The following is a 9,750-nucleotide window of genomic DNA, read 5'->3' as shown; positions in this document are numbered from 1 at the left end:
GGGCAGGGTCCCAGGTATCTGGATTTTAGTTCATTTCCCCAGGACCTGGTGACACTTTCTGGAATTTGCAGATGCCAGTGGCTCAAAAATAAGAAAGACTTTTGTGTTTCCAAGGTCACTCCATGTGGTCTACGGTATGTTTCAGATGAAGAGAAGAGAGTGGAGATGAGGAAAGGAAAATGTGGGAACGTGGATCGGTGAGGCAGCTTGTGAGACAAGAGGTCCCAGGACTGGCCAGTGGCCTGAGAATGAAGGCAGCCAGCCAACAGGAAAAGGAGGGCCAGCCCACTGGAGCCCCCATGTCTAAGGGGCACTTCCAGCTGGGGAACCATCCTCCCAGGCAGCTGTGCCCCCTCAGTGGATCCTCTCTGCTCCTGACATCCCTGGGCAGCATAATCGTGACTACAAATGAAAGGAAAAGATTTTCCCTGATGCCAGAAGAGAAAGAGAACTCTCTCCCTCCCTCCCTTTCTTAGGGTATTTCCTTTAGAATCCTTTCTCTGGGGACTTCCCAAGTGGTCCAGTGGCTAAGACTCTGGGCTCCCAGTGCAGGAGGCCCAGGTTTGATCCCTGGTCAGGGAACAAGATTGTGCTATGCCGCAGCTAAGACCCAGTGCAGACAAATAAAATACATAGATATAAAATAAAATAAAAACTACAATACAAATTTTATTTTATAAAATAAAATTTAAAAATAAAATAAAATACATAGATTTAAAAAAATAATAATCTTTTATCTGTCTCTTTGAGATGTATGTAATCTTTTTAAAAAAACTAAACAAGCTCTTTACCAATTTGGCATCCTGCAAGCATCTTTCTTGGGGACTTGGAAATGTGAACAGTGAAGTAGATGGTACCCAGAGTCTGGGTCTCTTTTGGAAGTGAGCCTGGGTGCCTGACTCCCAAGTTGTAACTTCTTGCTTTCACTAAGATATGAGAATTATAAGTTTCCTTAAAATGAGGTGTCACCTGCCAAATTGCCCTTTGGAGCAGATGAGGAAGGTGAGATGCTATGGGACATGGCTCCAGGGTCAGCTGACCACGGCCTAAAGCTACAGGACTCGCCTTGGTTGGTCACTGCTGAGTTTTGGAGACACGGACTGTAGACAAGGAGGAATACGCATGTGTGAATGCCAGGTAAGGAGCTGCACCACCATGGAAAGTGGATGGCCCAGGAAGCACACAGGAGCTGACCGATGGAGGCCACCCCAAATACAGAAGGGGGATTGGGAACTCATATACATATCACAGTGGAGAGTGGGGCTAGGCACATCAAAGTTATCTGATATAGTAAGTTGCTGCCCAAAGAAAAAGTGATCAAAAAAGGGTCCCCATATCCTGAAACACAGAAGTTGCCTGCTCCAAACAGAAGATATGAGTGACTACCATCAAGGTAGACCTTGATGACTGCTGCTCATGGCTCTTCTGGGAATGGAGACAGGGTTCCTAGGATGGGAGTGGGGACAAGCATTTGTTGGTCTGGAAGGACGTGCCCAGGACTCCACTCTTGTTATTGTCCTGGAGGTAGATACTCAACCGTTTGAGAGAGATGAGGTCATGAGACCTTGCAGGTTTCAGGCCCTACAAAATAGGTTTCAGGACCCAGAGGGCTGGGTGGAGGTGAATGAGAAGGGTTAGACAGTCTTTGGGTCCAAGAGGTGTGGTCGGTGAGAACATGGGAGTATTAAAGAGTCATTAGAGCCTGAAGTGTAAAGGTAGGTACACAGAAGAAAGCTATGGGTTCATAGGCCCCATGCCAGTGCCCCAGGAACAAGCCCAGATAGGAGGACCCACCCCTGAATGATGAGCTCATTCCCAGCACTTGGAGTGTCCGTGATTTGTACAAGCTAATGACGGCCAGCACCCGTTACTCTCTGGTCAAGGTACATTTCAGCTGCACTCTGAACTCCAGAGACAGTGAGCTCAACAGTAACCCAGAACCTCTGTAAGCCTTGGGGTGCACTGGATCCCAAGGTGGGCTTTGACTTGGGGTTATCACCAATCACGGGTGTAGACCTGGAAGTCGCATACCTCAGTAAGGGTGTGAATGTTGATGTCCTGGGAACTGGGAACAGACAGGATTAAACACTCCACTGCTATGAGTTCGCTGTTGTGCCAACCATCTAAAATACCTTTCCTTTTTTTGATCCATATGGCAGTCCTTCCTATGTGCCAAGTGTCACCATTAGCATCAAGCCGCTGCAGGAATCTTTCCTGGGTCCTCTCAGGTCAAATGGATCAACCCTTCCTCTTGCATTCAGTCCTTGCTGATGAACCCAAGTTTGTGTGTCTGATGGACAAGGAGGCCAAACAAACCAAAACGTAGGAGTTTGAGGCAGAGAAAGGCTTATTGCTAGGTCGAGCAAGAATAGACAGATCATGCTTGAAAAGCCCAAAGTCCCCAACAATTTTGGAGGAAAAGACTTTTTTTTTTTTTCCTTTTTCTTGGCCATGCCACGCAGCATGTGGATCCTTGTCCTCTGATCAGGAATGGAAACCATGCCCCCTACACTGGAAGCATGGAGTCTTGACCACTGGACTGCTGGGGAAGTCCTGGGGGAAGAGTTTTAATAGGCAAAATTTGGGTGGGGGTGGTGAGCTGCAGGGTATATGACCTTCCTCTGATTGGTGGGTGGTGAAGTAATAGGGTGATGTTCAGCGTTCTGATCCCAACCAGTTTGGAGTCCTCTTCCTATGTGGGGGCCTTGGTTCCTGTAGAAGAACTCAGAGATATATCATGAAGTATATCTTTCAGGAGGAACTAGGGCTGATACTGAAAACTCAGCTTCTCTGTACACCGGTGCCAAAGTGAATCTCAAAGACAGATTTTGGGTGAAGTGGAAAAGGACAACCTTGTTACTTTTCTAGGCAAAGGGGGTCACAGTGAGCTATTGACCTTAAAACCATGTGTCTCAACTTGGGGAAGAGAGTGAGAAGTTTTATAGTACTTGTTAAAAGAGGGTGTGATCAGCTCGTGGACGTTCTTCTGGGAGTTGGCAGTGAGGTAAGTAGGCAACCTTCAGGTCCAACTTGTCTACGGTCTACATCCTCGTGGGCAGCATACCACAAAACAGCTCAAAGACATTGTTGTGTGTATCCACTGATGGAAACAGAACCTTGCCCCAAGGGTGCTCTTAGCTGTTTCTTCCTGGTCTCTCATCCCCTCCCTTCCCTAATTAACAACTGCTTGAGTCTGCCCACTGGAACTCAGGGCAGGTCACAGAGGCTCAGTGAAGGCTGTTTCCTATGATCAAAGAGATGGGGGGCATGGAAAGGTTTGTGGAGCCCTGCTCAGCATCAGGACCCTGCCCTGTTGTTTCTTGATTGCCTATCTTTTGTTTCTGCCTTACCTCATTCCTCTAACCAGTAACCGTTTCAGTCTGGCCTTTGGGACTCAGGGGAGGTCTAGGAGGCTGAAACCATTTTCCTACAGAGAAGAAATGGGGGACACAGAAAAGCTTTTGCACTCAGAAGAGCCCCACAGTGTCCTGGTTGGTTTCCTCCTGGCTAGATAGTAAGGATTTAGATTCATCGCTCTAGCTCCATCATTTTGCCCCGTATCAGGCACCAAGCAGGTGTCAATAGCTTCAGAGATGAATGACTGAATGAATTCAACAGGTGAAGAAACTGGCCTAAGGGTGGTTTGCCCATTTGAGCAAGTCACCCAGCTTGTTAGTTTCTCATCTCTTTGCACCAACCAGGAATAAACACCAAAACTCAGATTGACTTTTTCATTTCAGGGTGAAATATCATTTCATTTCATTATTCCATCTCATTTCATGCCCTATCCTTCACACTGGTATAAACATACCATGGAGTTTTTGTTGGTGGTTACTCCTATTGTTAAATAGGAGTTTATTATTGAATAAACCCTAGTGCTCCCTGGATGGAGCTCATATTATTCGAAGAGAAGGAAAGCCCATGCCCCACCCCATCCCACCCCCTGCACTCAAGTCACCTGACCCCACCCGACAACTCTGTCTCTCCTTCAGTCAACAAGAGTGCATTGAGGACATGCTGTCAACTTTTTGCTACCAAGACAGGTGAAATGCTGAGAGTCGTTCAGGGCACAGGTCCGAGGCTGGGATGGAGCCAAAGCTCGTCAGATGAGCACGTGATCAGAGGCCCCAATACTCCTTATTAAGCCACGGCTGTTTCTCTTAAGAGGCGCGGCTCTAGAATTTCTGAGCTTTCCACACAAATCTCACCATGGCCACCATCAGGCAGGGGTGAGTTCCTGTCTTCCAAAATCTCCTTCTTTAGAAAAACCACCTGCTTTACTCTAAGGGAAGTACATACTTAGGAAAAGCAAGTTCTTTGAGGGTCTAACATTTCAATATATGCCACCAAACTCTTTTCTTCCTTCTGACATTGGAATAGCTCCTCTCCTTGTGAACTAGTCACATTCCAACTTTATACATGTACACATTTGAGCCCATGTCAATACTAAGAGTTATCTCCTAGTGATCTCCCTCCCATAGTCTAGTTACACAGATACAAGAAAATGGAGGGATGTTCATCTAAGCCACAGATGTCAGGAGTCCTGCCTTTGTCAGGAGAGCCCACTGTGGCAGGCTCTGAGTCCTGGCCCTTGTGTTGACTGGAAAGGGGCTTTCAGAGGAAGAGGATGTCACTCCATGTAGTCTGGACCTAGGTGAGCATTTAGGGTGAGTGGGATTCAGGAGGATACAGGGTGAGGAAGGGGGCAGGGAGAGTGAGGTGGAAGATGAGGCCCTCCCACCTCCTCTCGAGTCAAAATGTATGGCCAATTAAGTACAGGAGAAGATGCTCAGCACCACTGGCCATCAGGGACAGGCAAACATGCCACGATGAGATGCCACTTCGTACCTGCCAGGATGACCAGAAAGAAAGAGTTAGGTAACAATAAACAATGCGTTTTGGCAAGGACTTGCAGACTCTGGAACGTTCACATGCTCCTGGTGGGTGTGTAGAATGGTTCAGCTGCTCTGGAACACAGAAAGGCAGCTCTTCAATGATTAAACATGGAGTGACCATATGACCTGGCCATTCTACGCTTGGTATCTTTCCAAGAAAAATAAAAACTTTGTCCACGTAAAACTGAACGTTTTACTGCACGTTTTCACTTTGTCTGTGTAAAACTGCTACCATGTTCACAGCAATGAAACAGAGCAGGACCATATGGTCCTTGCCCCTCTCCACCAACCACATCCTTTGCCTGCCTTTTGCCTGTGGAAAACCTTAGTCAAGGAGTAAGTTTAATCAGAGAAGTGAGAAACATGGAAACAACGGAAGCAGTCAAAGGAAACTAAATGATAACAATGTAGTCATTAAGCGCAGTCAAGGACCTTTAGTTCCCTCTCAAGGGCTGTAGATAATATTCTGTGCCACATCCTGGGAGCTGTATTATAGACACCAAAACACCAGGTGGGGAAGCTAACTACATGACCAGACGGTACCCAGGAGACGAGCTGCCGTGATTCTAGGAACTGATCGCATCGTAAAGAAATGGGGACAAGTGCACCCTGGAACTGAAGATTAACTGCACCTGAAACGAGCTGATGCTGGTGAGACCACTGGTGACCGATTTAAAGATGACTGCTAGAGACGACTGTGTGATTCTGCACGTAGCCCCCTGCCCCCTCTGTCTATAAGAGCTCTCGCTTCCTGCTTCTCAGGATGGGGGAGTGGGCCTTTGAACAGATGTCCGCCACTGTCTCCTGACCCCAGTTGCTGGCACTGGAAATAAAGCAAACTTTTCCTTTCACCAACCTGGCCTGTTTATGGGCTTTTGAGTAGCGAGCAGCAGGACCCCCAAACACAGACTCTTTCAGTAGCAGCAACACTATTCATAAGAGCAGGAAAATAGCCCAAATGTCCATTAGCCAATGAACGGATGCACAGAATGCTATATATGCACACAATGAAATAGTCGTTGGCCATAAAAAGGAACAGAGTGCTGATACGTATTACAACGTGGGAGACTCATAAATATTACACTGTGTGAAAGAAGCTGGTCAGAAAGGACCACATATATGATTCTGTCCCTGTGAAGCTCCTGCATAGGGAAATCTGTACAAACAGAAAGTAGATCCCTGCTTGCTTGGGCTGGGCAGGGGGCAGGGCAGGGGAAGGATGAGATAAGGGAGGTGATATTAAAGGGCTTGGGATTTCTTTTTGAAGTGATGAAAATGCTCTAAAATTGACTGTGGTGATGTGCCAAGAGCCACCGAACTGTACCCATTAAATGGGTGAATTGTACATCTGTATATCTCATAAAAGGGCTTCCCTGTGTCTCAGGTGGTAGAAAAATGTCTCAGGTGGTAAAGAATCCGCCTGCCAATGCAGGAGATGTGGGTTCGATTCCTGAGCCACGAAGATCTGGAGGAGGAAATGTCAACCCACTCCAGGATTCTTGCCTGGGAAATCCCATGGACAGAGGAGCTTGGTGGGCGACCGTCCATGACGTCACAAAAGTCAGACGCGACTGAGTGACTGATAGCAAACACATTTAAAACAAACAAGCAAAACAAAATCAAAGACCTTCTTTCCGCCCTTTTGGTTTCTTTGGGCAGCTGATGACTGAGGCACACTTTGTGACCTAGGAGGTGTGGATCCAAAGAGAGGCAGAGGTGGATGGGGAGAGAGTAAGACTGGAAGCCGCAGGCATCATGTAAGGCTCAGGGTTTCCTAAGTTATGGAGCTGGGGGTTGACCTCTCCGGGGTCTTAGAGATTCAAGCAGGACCAGTTGACATGTGAGGATGCAAACCTGTCCTCTAATCTACACCGCAACTCCTAGGAGCTGGGAGTGGACTGGTTTCCTTGTACTCATTTTGCTGATGTGTCCTGAGTACTACTCAGCATCACCATACAGATTCTTCATCTCCCCTCTGTTCTGATAAAAAGTCCAGTGCATGCAAACACTCGCACTGGTTACTCCAGCTTAAAAGAGGCCAGACTACACCCCTGCAAAGGCCCCGGCTTGGGGTGTCTCCTAGTCATTTCCACACCCGGTTTCCACCTCCAGGTTGGTAGAAATTCCCGTTTCTTGAGCTTCATGAGACAAGACAGAAGTTTCTAGGGGAAAGAAAAAAAGTTTTTAATGGGAGTAATTTTTTAATGGAACATTGTTTAGAAGTCATTTCAACATATACTCTTTGTCAGTTGAATTGTAGAATGATTGTATGTAAGATGCCTTATGCTTGGAGATTATTTTGTTTTCAGGTGCTACAGAGAATTCCTCAGGAATGAATCACTATTTTAGGTTCAGAATTATATGGTTGCAATGGTTCACCAACTCAATGGACATGAATTTGGGCAAACTCTGGGAGACGGTGAAGGACAGGGGAGCCTGGCATGCTGCAGTCCATAGGGTCACAGAATTGGATGTGACCAATCAACTGAACAGTGGTTCCATATTGCAGGTCAGGATCAAAGATGCAGGGACATCCCTTCCGTCCCAACTCTTCATGGTTGGCTCTATAGATCCCAAGGGGAAAACCTTTCAGAAAACTGCTGAGCGTCTAGACTAATCATGTTTTCTCATCACTCAGTGATTTCTTGCTTTAGCTTAACTCTGCTGGTTGGATCGATCGGGCAGATAATAATATGAACACAGCCACGGGGTGAGGAGATGGGAACTGGCCTCTCTTGGATACAGCTGGGGAAAGCCAGGCCTGTGTTTCCATGTTGGCACACAGGCTGCATTGAGAAAACACCTGTGTGAAATGTTCATATTCATTAGGTTCTACCCCCCAACATGGCTTTCTCAATTGTGTTTGCGGGACCTGCCTCCATTTAGAGTCCAAGAAAAAGGAATGCAGGACCACAAAGCCTTTGATCTGCTGCACTTAATTCTTTTCCTTTACCTGTTAACAGCTGAGATGCTGTGGCCGTGCAGAGCTACACCAACCGAAGCTCCAGCCTCCACTTCCTGGACCATGGCATCGCCTTGAGTTGCTGCATGAACAAGTAAAAAGTAACTGTTAGTTGCTCAGTCGTGTCTGACTCTTTGTGAACCCAAGGGCTGTGGCCTGCCAGGCTTCTCTATCCATGAGATTCTCCAGGTAAGAACACTGGAGTGGGTTTCCATTTCCTTCTCCAGGGGATCTTCCTGACCCAGAGCTCGAACCCGGTTCTTCTACACTGCAGGCAGATTCTTTACTGTCTGAGCCACCAGAGGAGCCCTATGAACTGCTGTATGAACAAAATTGATTATAATCCCCAGCATCTACACAACCTCACCATGGCTGCCACTAACGTGAACCAGACGGTTGTTATGATTGAGTGACCAGTTTCCTGTAGCCCAAGATGGGAATCATCACTGAAGTGACTTTTGGAATCACATTCCTTCAGCGGATTGGCATGCTGCTGGCTTGCTGTCTGTTCCAGTTCCTCACAGCCAACCCTTATGAAACGGTGTAAAGGGTCTTTCAAGACTGATGGAATAAGGGACTTCCCTGGTGGTCCAGTGGCTAAGACTCTGCACTCCCAGTGCAGGGGGCCCAGGTTCAATCCCTTATCAGGAAACTAGATCCCACATGCCTCAATGAAGACTGGAGATCTCGCATGCTGCAACTAAGACCCAGCGTGGCCAAATAAATAAATAATTGTTTAAAATGGGTAAAAATTAAAAAGAAAAAAAAAAACAAGAATGATGGAATAAGAAACTTGTTTTCATAAGGACCTGCAGTGATCTTTCAAAGACTTCCAAAGAATCTTAGAGCACAGTACATAACACGCCCATCCTCACCTCCCTCCCTGCCCACAGCTGGCACGCCTGCCTCTGCACCACCTTCAGCCTGCATTGCATGTAGCGTTCCACTGTGTGGAGCCCCGTTGTGCCAGAGTGTAGCCAGGTGGCTCGCATTTGTCCTAGGGGTCTCCCCTGCCCCGAGGCTCTGTGCCTGCCAGCTCCTCTCTTGGTACTTGCTGTCTCTTACCAACAGCTGGCTGCCAAGAGGGCAGAAACAGAGGCTGCCAGGCCTTCTGAGGGTCAGAATGGGCAGAGGGTCACTCCCCCCATGTTCTGTTGGTTAAACCAAGTCTTGGGGGCCAGTGCAGACTCAGTGTGGGAGAGGACATCGCCAGGACACGGATGCTGGCAGCTGTGGCTCCTTGGGGGCCGGCTTTGCACACCGGCTGCCGTGGCTCACTGTGGAGGAGGGAAGTGCAGTGAGATGGTTAGAACTGCAGCTCTGGAGGCAGGTTAATATGGGTTGAAATCTTGACTTGACCACTTCTTGCTGAGAGTACCAGATGTGACCATGTGGTGTAAGACATAAAATGAGACTCGCGATTATGTGATCTTGCCATCTGATGAAAGTAGAAGCCCTCTTATGACCCAAATGCAAATTCCCCTCCCCACTCTGCTCCTGTGGCTAAAGTCCCCCAACTAAACATCAGTCCCTCATCAAACAGACAGGGCTCAGTTTCTGCTTACCCCCTGAGCAGTGGGCTTCATTGCCCTCCTGGCTGGTAGAAGTACCAAACAAGGCCATTACATCTTCCCATGGGAACCAGGGGCCATTGCACTCTCGTGTCACTACAGAGCCTGCATCCCACAGCCCAGCTTCTTCACCCTGTTCTGTGTGATCCCCACGTGCTCTTGCCTAGTAAGCAGTGATCCCCTCTCCTGGGCCGTGAGTGTAGTGTGTGTCAGTCACTCAGTCATGTCCAACTCTTTTCGACCCTATGGACTATAGCCTCCCGGCTCTTCTGTCCTAGGGATTCTCCAGGCAAGAATACTGGAGTGGGTTGCCATGCCCTCT

This window comes from Bison bison, unplaced genomic scaffold (assembly GCF_000754665.1).
Source record: "Bison bison bison isolate TAMUID 2011002044 unplaced genomic scaffold, Bison_UMD1.0 scf7180017864481, whole genome shotgun sequence".
NCBI classification, from domain to species: domain Eukaryota; kingdom Metazoa; phylum Chordata; class Mammalia; order Artiodactyla; family Bovidae; genus Bison; species Bison bison.
Note: the sequence above shows the minus strand (reverse complement) of the source record.